This window comes from Rousettus aegyptiacus, unplaced genomic scaffold (assembly GCF_014176215.1).
Source record: "Rousettus aegyptiacus isolate mRouAeg1 unplaced genomic scaffold, mRouAeg1.p scaffold_m13_p_6, whole genome shotgun sequence".
NCBI lineage: Eukaryota > Metazoa > Chordata > Mammalia > Chiroptera > Pteropodidae > Rousettus > Rousettus aegyptiacus.
In genome coordinates, this window is record NW_023416309.1 from 97,037,811 (window position 1) to 97,045,878 (window position 8,068).

The 8,068-nt window shown below is 47.7% G+C and overlaps 1 pseudogene; it reads left to right on the plus strand.

The window, feature by feature from the left end:
• The first annotated feature begins 7,354 nt into the window (after nucleotides 1-7,354).
• LOC107520697 lies at nucleotides 7,355-7,786 on the plus strand (annotated as a pseudogene).
• Nucleotides 7,787-8,068: the final 282 nt, after the last annotated feature.

Here is an 8,068-nt window from a genome sequence, read left to right on the forward strand (position 1 = left end):
GGAGATAATAAAGATGAGGGAGAGGCTTCCCCGCACCTCACCTCACTTTGGGGTGACCTACCAGGGCCTCAGTGGGGAGAGGGGTTCATGGATAGTCTGCAAACATGCAGGCAGCTCCCTACTTCCTTCCCACTCAGTCTCCTAGACTTGCCTTTGGTGAGCGAACTGCCTAAGTGTTGGGGTGGGGGCAGAGGGAGGGGGGACTGGAGCAAGAATGTAGAGATGGAAGGGGAAGGGAGAGAGGGGCAGACAAAAAAAAAAGGAGAGAAAAGAAGAGGCGAGGGCAGGGTGATGGGAGGAAGGGAGGGAAGTGAGAAGCCCTGGAAAGAGAAAAAAGAGAGAGAAGATGAGGGAGAGGGGACCAGAGCAGGAAAGAGGTAGGGAAAGGCGGTCTGTATGTCTCCTTGAGAGGATATGTTGTGAGCCACTGGGGCCCTGGTGCACCACATGGCCGACTCCTGCAGAACCACATCCGGCTTGGCTTCAAGGCTCCAGATTTCGCCATCTGATCCACATGCCTGGTGAAAAAGGGAGCACACACGCACGCACAGTGCAGCTCCAGCCAGCGGCCTTCCTGGGCCTGCCGACTGGGCTTACGAGGCTATGGTGGGGGAACAGAGCAGGTATCATCCTGATGTATTTTGCCCGTGCTAGCACCTGATCATCATCTCCTTGCCTTCCAAGGTTACCACAATCATTCGTTTATTAATGAAAGTAAGTGGAACCCTCACACACTGCTGGTGGGAATATGAAATGGTTCAACAACTGTCGGAAACAGTTTGGCAGTTTCTCAAAAAGTTAAACATAGAATTACCACATGACCCAACAGCTTAGATGTTCTTCAGTGGATGAATGGCTAAACGATCTGTGATATGGCCATAAAGTGGAATATTATTCATCCATATAAAGGAACGAAGTACTAATACGCACTTTGATGTGGATGAACCTCAAAAACATTAAGTGAAAGAAGCCAGACACAAAGGGTCACATATTATATAATTCCACTTATATGAGTCAGAATAGGTAAATCCATAAAGATTCGCCAGAGGTGGGGGGAATGGGGAGGGAGCAACTGTTTAATGCATATGGGGTTTCCTTTTGGGGTGGCGAAAATGGTTTGGAACTAGATAGATTTGGTGGTTGCACAACATAGTGAATGCACTAAATGCCACTCAAGTTGTTTACTTTAATTCTATGTTATGTGAATTTCACCTAAATAAAAAAAAATTAATGATGAAAGTTGGAGTTTTCCAGGGAATTTATCAAATCGACCACAGATTTCAGAGTCTACCTTCTTTGGAAATGGGAGCTTGTGCCCACATGAGTCACGGCCTTTCCTGATGCTCTGGGGTACCAGGCATCTGCACTGAAGGCTGAGAAGATGCTCACAGAACCCCAGAAAGCTGTTTTCTGAACCCAGACTGCATCCCAGCAGCCTCCTCCTCTGCCTGGCTCCTACCCCAAGGGTTGCTCCCTTTCAAGTTCCTGCTTCTCAAGCAGGCAGCAGATATCCGATCTGCTGTCCAGGAGCTTAGTTCCCCCATCTTCAGCTAACATCCTGCCATCTGCCCCAGCAGCAGGCCCGCCCCTCTCTAATCTTGCTCCAAACACAGCTTTAAAAAGCCGTCTGGTTTTCCTTCCCAACAGTTATGTTAATAACCCATAAGTGGACCCCCTGCTCTATGGAATCCCTTACTCTCTCCAATCCCTTCTCCTGTCCTAGGCCCTGCGCTGGCTGCTCTGGGCCTGTGTGGGTCCCAGGATGAATCAGGCACATTTGCTGCTCTCCACTGCTCTAAAGCCTCACTAGATCCTTCTACTCAAAGACCTTCAATGACCACTCCCTATAGCAGGACATGTGTCCCTTAGGGACCCTGAATCCTTTGAGGGCCTGACAAAAGCTTTACATCCTCTCCTTAGACTAATGAATATACATGCCCATCCACAAGGAATGTGTGGGCCCCCCTGACCTCTGCAGGCCATCCAAGGACCCCTAGAGCTACTCAAAGCGTGGAAAGTCAGTTTTCCCGCTATCGCCTCTTTCCCCAGCCACCCAGGTCCAGCCCCCCCAAAAAAAACACCATTCCCAGGTTTTTGGGTCTTTCACAGCTTGGCCCTGTGTTCACGAGCAATTTATGTTCTCCTACTCAAACAGCAGGGTACGATACACACTCCACAATATGAACTGGAGATTGTTCTGCCTTAGCACATAGGAAGGTGCCCCATTGGTGGATATTTAGGCTGCGTCCAGGGCAAGATACAGCCCAGTAGTCACTTTATTTCACACAATGTGATCATATCTGCAGAATACCTAGGAGTGAAATAGGTAGATAAAAGGTATGTGCATAATAAGTGTTTTAAATATGAACCATTTTTCCTGGTTTTGCCCTGATTAGTGAATCCATAACAACCACTTTTTTCCAATTTGGCCATTTATTTCTTTTGTGGTATGCCAGCTGGGGAAACTGAGGCAGAGACTGCCCACCTCTCCGCTGAAAGAATCAAACGTTGAGTGAGGGACCTAAAAGCAGAAAGAAGCCCAGCTTCGTCAGTTAGAAGAACGCTCCAAGGATCCTCCCCACCTTGGGAGATGGAGGGAAGGAAGGAATGTTTAGCTTGAAAAGGGAGTAACTACAATAATGATCACCTCGTGTGTAAAGGAGGAGAGAAGCCAGAGAACACCCGCAAGGGCTCCACGGCAGCAAGAGAGGCTGAAGTTAACTCCAAGTGTGAACTTTCTGCCAGTGCAGGAGGGACGATGATGGCCTGGCACCAGGGGAGGACTGCGGGTGACTCCCTACGCAGAGATCATTAAACCAGGATTAAAGGTGGAGAGGCCTTGCCAGGCCTGCTGGGAGTAGAGGGCCAGAGCTGGTGACCACTTAAGCTCCCATGTGAGGGCACAGCCTAGCCGAGGTGAAAAGGCTGAGAACTGGATTAATAAGGCAGGGCCCAGAACTTTATAGTCTTCAAAGCAATCCCATAATCAAGTCTTTGAGGAAGGCAAACAAGGATTATGAGCAGCCTATTTTGCTGATGAGAAAACTGAAGCCCAGAGAAGTTAAGAAACTTGGCCAAGGTTTCACAGCTGAACCAGGAGCTTTCAGCCCCCAAATCCAGTGAGATAGTCTCCGATGTCCTGCCTCCTGGGGCTGGAAGCTTCCCAAGATAGGACCCAGGCCTCTGTCCTTGGTTCCACCGCCAACATTCATAGGCTCCCTATACCCCCACTCTTCCATGCTCCCCTCCCCACCAACACCCCGAGAACACAGCCCCAGAACAGGGTGGAGACTGTAAGGGAGAGGCTATAAGTCCCTCTCCTGTCTAACAACTGAGGCAAAGGAGGAAGAAGGAGGTGGGAACAGGTCCCAAACTCCCATCTCACTCGTCCTCACCCATCTCAGTCTCAGACTCTCTCGTGATAGGAAAATAGGCTGGTTTGGAATATGTCACAGATATTTTCGACATCCCCATCTGTACTATAGCTTTGCACACAGCCAAGTGGGGTGGAGCCAAAGCCTTCCTGCTGGAGATGGGCACACCTGCTACCTCTGGGGCTCAGAGCCCAGTTGGGGGCTGGAGACATGAGCAGGGAACTCTGGAGGGCACTGGGCAGGAGACCAGCAGGGTCTGCCCTGTTCTTGGAAGAGCAGGAGCAGAATAGCTGTGACCTGTGGACACCAGCCCACCTATTAACGTGGGGATGGAACATTGAGGAATGAACAATTATTAGTCTTGTGGGGAAAGGGATCTGGGAAAGCTTTATGGGAGAGGTGACTGACATTTGAATTAGGCCTTAAAAGGGGAGCAGGACTTTGCTGGGTGAAGAAGATGGGGTAGGGTGTTTCCAGCCAAGGCTTGTGCTTGAGGTGTACTGAAACCAGGGTGCTGGCAGGGTAGAGGGCTGACCAGGGAGAGGCAGCACGGCAGACTGGGCAGGGGTGGGCCAGTACTGGCAAAAGAGCTGTTAATGGTGAATGCCCAGCTACAAAGCTTGGGGTGCAGGTGCCCACGGAGGCTAAGTGTCACGATTCAGAAAGAACATGTAGGTGTGGGCAGTCAGGAGCCACTCTGAGAGGGGTGGGAGTGAGTGAAAGCTCTCTTCTAGCTGCTAGCCACCCTGACCACAACCATTTCCAGTTCGCTGGCAGGGGCACCCCTCCTGATTGGGGGAGGGAAGACCAACATGAAAAATGAATTCTTTGCAGAGGCGTTAGAGACTTGCCAGCTTAAAGGGGCCAAGAGCAGGGTGGGGTTGCATATGGAGAGACTCTTTTGGAAAGGTTGATAGAGGAGACACCTGGGCACTGTCTTTATTAAGCACCTACTATGGGCACTTTGCAACATGGCCTCCCTTAATCCTTATAACAAGCCCAAGATGTAGGTATGCTTTTTGACATGGAAAGTGAAATTTAAGCTGCAGTACTAAAGAAATAAAGGAAAGTGTAAGTCCCTTCCCTAAAGTCCCACAGCTTGTAAGTCAAATAAGAATGCAGTTCTGTCTGTCCCCAGAGCCTATCACCTTCATCTCTCACCGCCTCCCAGATAAAAGCCAAGGCTCCCTCCCACAGAAATGACTCCCCAACCTCACCCCTCTCTCATAGTCTCCACTCTGGACCAGGCCTCCAAGGCCCCACAGCACCCCCAAGAGACAGCTACTCTCAGATGAGAAAATGGGGGCTCAGAGAAGTTAAGTGACTCACCCAAGGATATGAAGCTAATTAGTGGCAGAAGCAGGATTGGATCCAGATACCTTCTCATACCTAATCACTCTGCCTTATTCCTCACTAAGCACTTAGCTTCTTTAATCCCCAGTCTCTTCATCATAAAATAGGGCTCAGAGGATTAGTGAGAGAGCGCACAGTTATAAGCCACTGACACAGTGCCTGATATTCACTCAACATTTAACAAGTGTTTATTGAAGACCTACAATGAACAGAACCCTTTTCTAGGTGCTGGGAGGTAATAGGAAAGAGAAACCAGTCCCTGCTCTCCTGAAGTTTAGACTAAGATGAGGATTGAGAGGAGAGTGGGCCATAGGCAGAGAAAGTGCTCCATAATTGATCCCATTGAGTCCTACCTATTGGCTGTAGGAGCTTGGACAAGTCATTCTGGTGTTCTCTGCTCCTGGATCTAGAAAACAGGAAGAATGCAAAGGGAAGATGCTTTGCATGGAGAAGCTAGCCATGTTTTCCATCACTGCCAGCCTCACAAGGGAATAGCCCTGTTCCAACCCCTGTGAGACCATCAAGTCCCCTTCTTCTCCTGCCATGCCCGGCCCAGGTCGCATGGCCACCTGGAGTGGATGACGACAGGCTCATGCTTTGCATCCTGCTCCCTCTCTGCTCAGGACAGACAGCCTTTGCTCCTTGTCCCATTGCAGACTACCAGCTGCCCAACTCCCCAACCAAGTCTAGCCCTGAATCTAATGCAAGAACCTTGGGAGTTATAAGACCCTGGGGTCCAGAGAATGCCTTTGAGGCCAGACACAGGCCTGGGGAATGGAGCCCCAGCTCTCTACTTTCAAGGGTTGGGCTTCTGGTCGAAATCAGAACAGAAAAATCAGAGTCTAGTATAAGGAACACCAAATAATCATAGTTGGGGCCATTTTTAAGCACTTAGAACATTATTTTATTTTATTTACTCTTCTAGATGTGTGAAAATCCCATTTTAAAATTGATAAAACTGAGGCTCTGAAGAGCGAAATGAATTGTCCAAGGAATCTAATGCCACTGCTGTCCTCTGCTTCTGGGCGCTGGCCATGCTTGGTGCTACAGTCCCTGGGCTGTGGGTCAGGCTGGCCTCCAATCTCCAAGTACAGCCAGAGGTAAGGGAGCCAGGACCCAAGATTTGGGGAGCATGAGTCTTGCACCTCCCTTGGGTCATCACTTTCCTTGTCATCCCTTCCTCAGGGCAAGAGTCCACTCTACCTCACCCCAACCTCAGGGTCAGGAAGTGGGGTCAGAACCTCGCTAGCTCTCCACTGCTGCTTCCAGGACATCACTCTGTCACTTTCTTGCAAAAGTCCCTGCAATATCCACGTGTGCCATCCTCTACGCCCCTTATTAGTGTTGTTCACTGACCTCCCAGCACCACCTCTCAACTGCTGAAGCTTTTTGGCATCCCTATTCCTTGTGCATCCTGGGTAAGTCTAAAGTCCCAGCCTCTTCGTTCTACAACTCCACGTGTCTAATCACTTTCTCCTCTGCTCACACCTTTGTTTCATTGCTGGACATTGTCACCACCTACAAATGCTCACATTTTCCTCTCCGACTTCACCTTCCACTCCTTTCGTTCAGCTCTTCTTCAAACAAGTGTTCTTCAATTCCCCGTCAACTGACCCTGAGATGTTTTCCCCATCCAACAGTTCCCTTCTATTTTCATTCTCTCCCCTTTTCAGCCCAATGTCTCTGCTTATCAGATCATCTTAACGCCTTATCTTCTACGCTTACCTGGCCAAAACCTAACACTGGACTTCCGGCTCATATGTTTAGCACTCCATCCTTGGAAATCCCTTTGAAATGACAGAGAAAAAATATACTGGAGTTTTAAAGCAGATTAGATTGTACTGATGGCAAAACTCAACAGAGGAAAGAAATCCAGGATCCCATAGAAGGAGCCACTAAAAGTGAATTTCCCTGAAAGGACCTTGGATTTTCATGCAAACATCAGGAACAAGGCAAGGATGTCACTCTCATCATCCCTCTTCAACATGTACCAGAGGTTCTAGCCAGTGGGCCAAGGCAGAGGGGAAAGGGCATCCAGAATTGAAAAGAAAAGGTAAAACTGTCTTTATTTGCAGATGTCATGGATTTCTATGTAGAAATATGATGAAATCTTTAAAAAAAATAGCTAGAACTAATGGGTGCATTTAGCAAGATTGTAAGATATCGGATCAATGTACAAAATCAATTATATTTCTATATATTAGCAAAGAACAACTGAAAATTGAAATTTAAAATATAATACCATGCACAGCAGCATCAAAAAAAAAAAAAAAAGAAAGAACTACTGAAGGATAGATCTGACAAAGGATTTTCAAGACCTGTACACTAGAAACTACAAAACACAGCTTTGAGAAATTAGACTCAATAAATGAAGAGATATACCATGGTCACAGATCAGAAGACTCAATACTGTTAAGATGTCAGTTCTCCCTAAGTTGATCTATAAATTCAGCACATCCTAGTCAAATTCACAGCAGCTTTTTTTTTTTTAATAGAAATTGAAAAGCTGATTCTAAAATTCTTAATGAAAATGCAATGTATTTAGAATAGCCAAAACAACTTTGAAAAAGAAGAGGGGGTTGGAATTGAGGGGCTCTTTGCCCAAGCTGGCAGTGGGAGGCTGCACAATGCCTGCAGTTACTGTAAAAGACTGGAACCAGCAGGTGTTCGTCAGAGCTCTGGCAGCCTGCCTCAAAAAGTCCCAGAAGCTGAAAGTTCCTGAATGGGTGGACACTGGCAAGCTAGTCAAGCATAAATAGTTTGCTTCCTACAATGAGAACTGGTTTTGCACTTGAGCTGCTTCCATAGTGAGGCACCCATGCCTCCCAGGCTGTTGTAGGTTGGCTTCATGACCAAGATCTATGGAAGCCATCAGAGAAATAGCATCATGCCCAGCCACTTCAGCCGAAGTTTTGACAGTGTGGCCCACTGGGTCCTCCAGGCCCTGGAAAGGCTGAATCTGGTGGGTAAGGGCCAAGATGGAGGCTGCAACACTTTGGGGACAGAAATGTCCAGACAGAATCACCAGACATGTGGCAATTGCCAACAGGAAACATTAGAACAAGTGCTGGGTTAAATTTAAAAAATAAAGAGAAGGAAGGAAGGAAGGAAGGAAGGAAGGAAGGAAGGAAGGAAGGAAGGAAGGAAGGAAAAGACAGAATAAAGAGAGAAAAAGAGAGAGAGAGAAGGAAAGAGAGAGAGAAGTTGGAGAATTTATACTTTCCAACTTCAAGATTATTAGAAAGCTACAGTAATCAAGACAGTGTCAAGATGGAAAAAAATGGCATAGATGATAGAGGCTCTGTTCATACCTCTGGTGACCAAATTCAAGTTGTGATAGA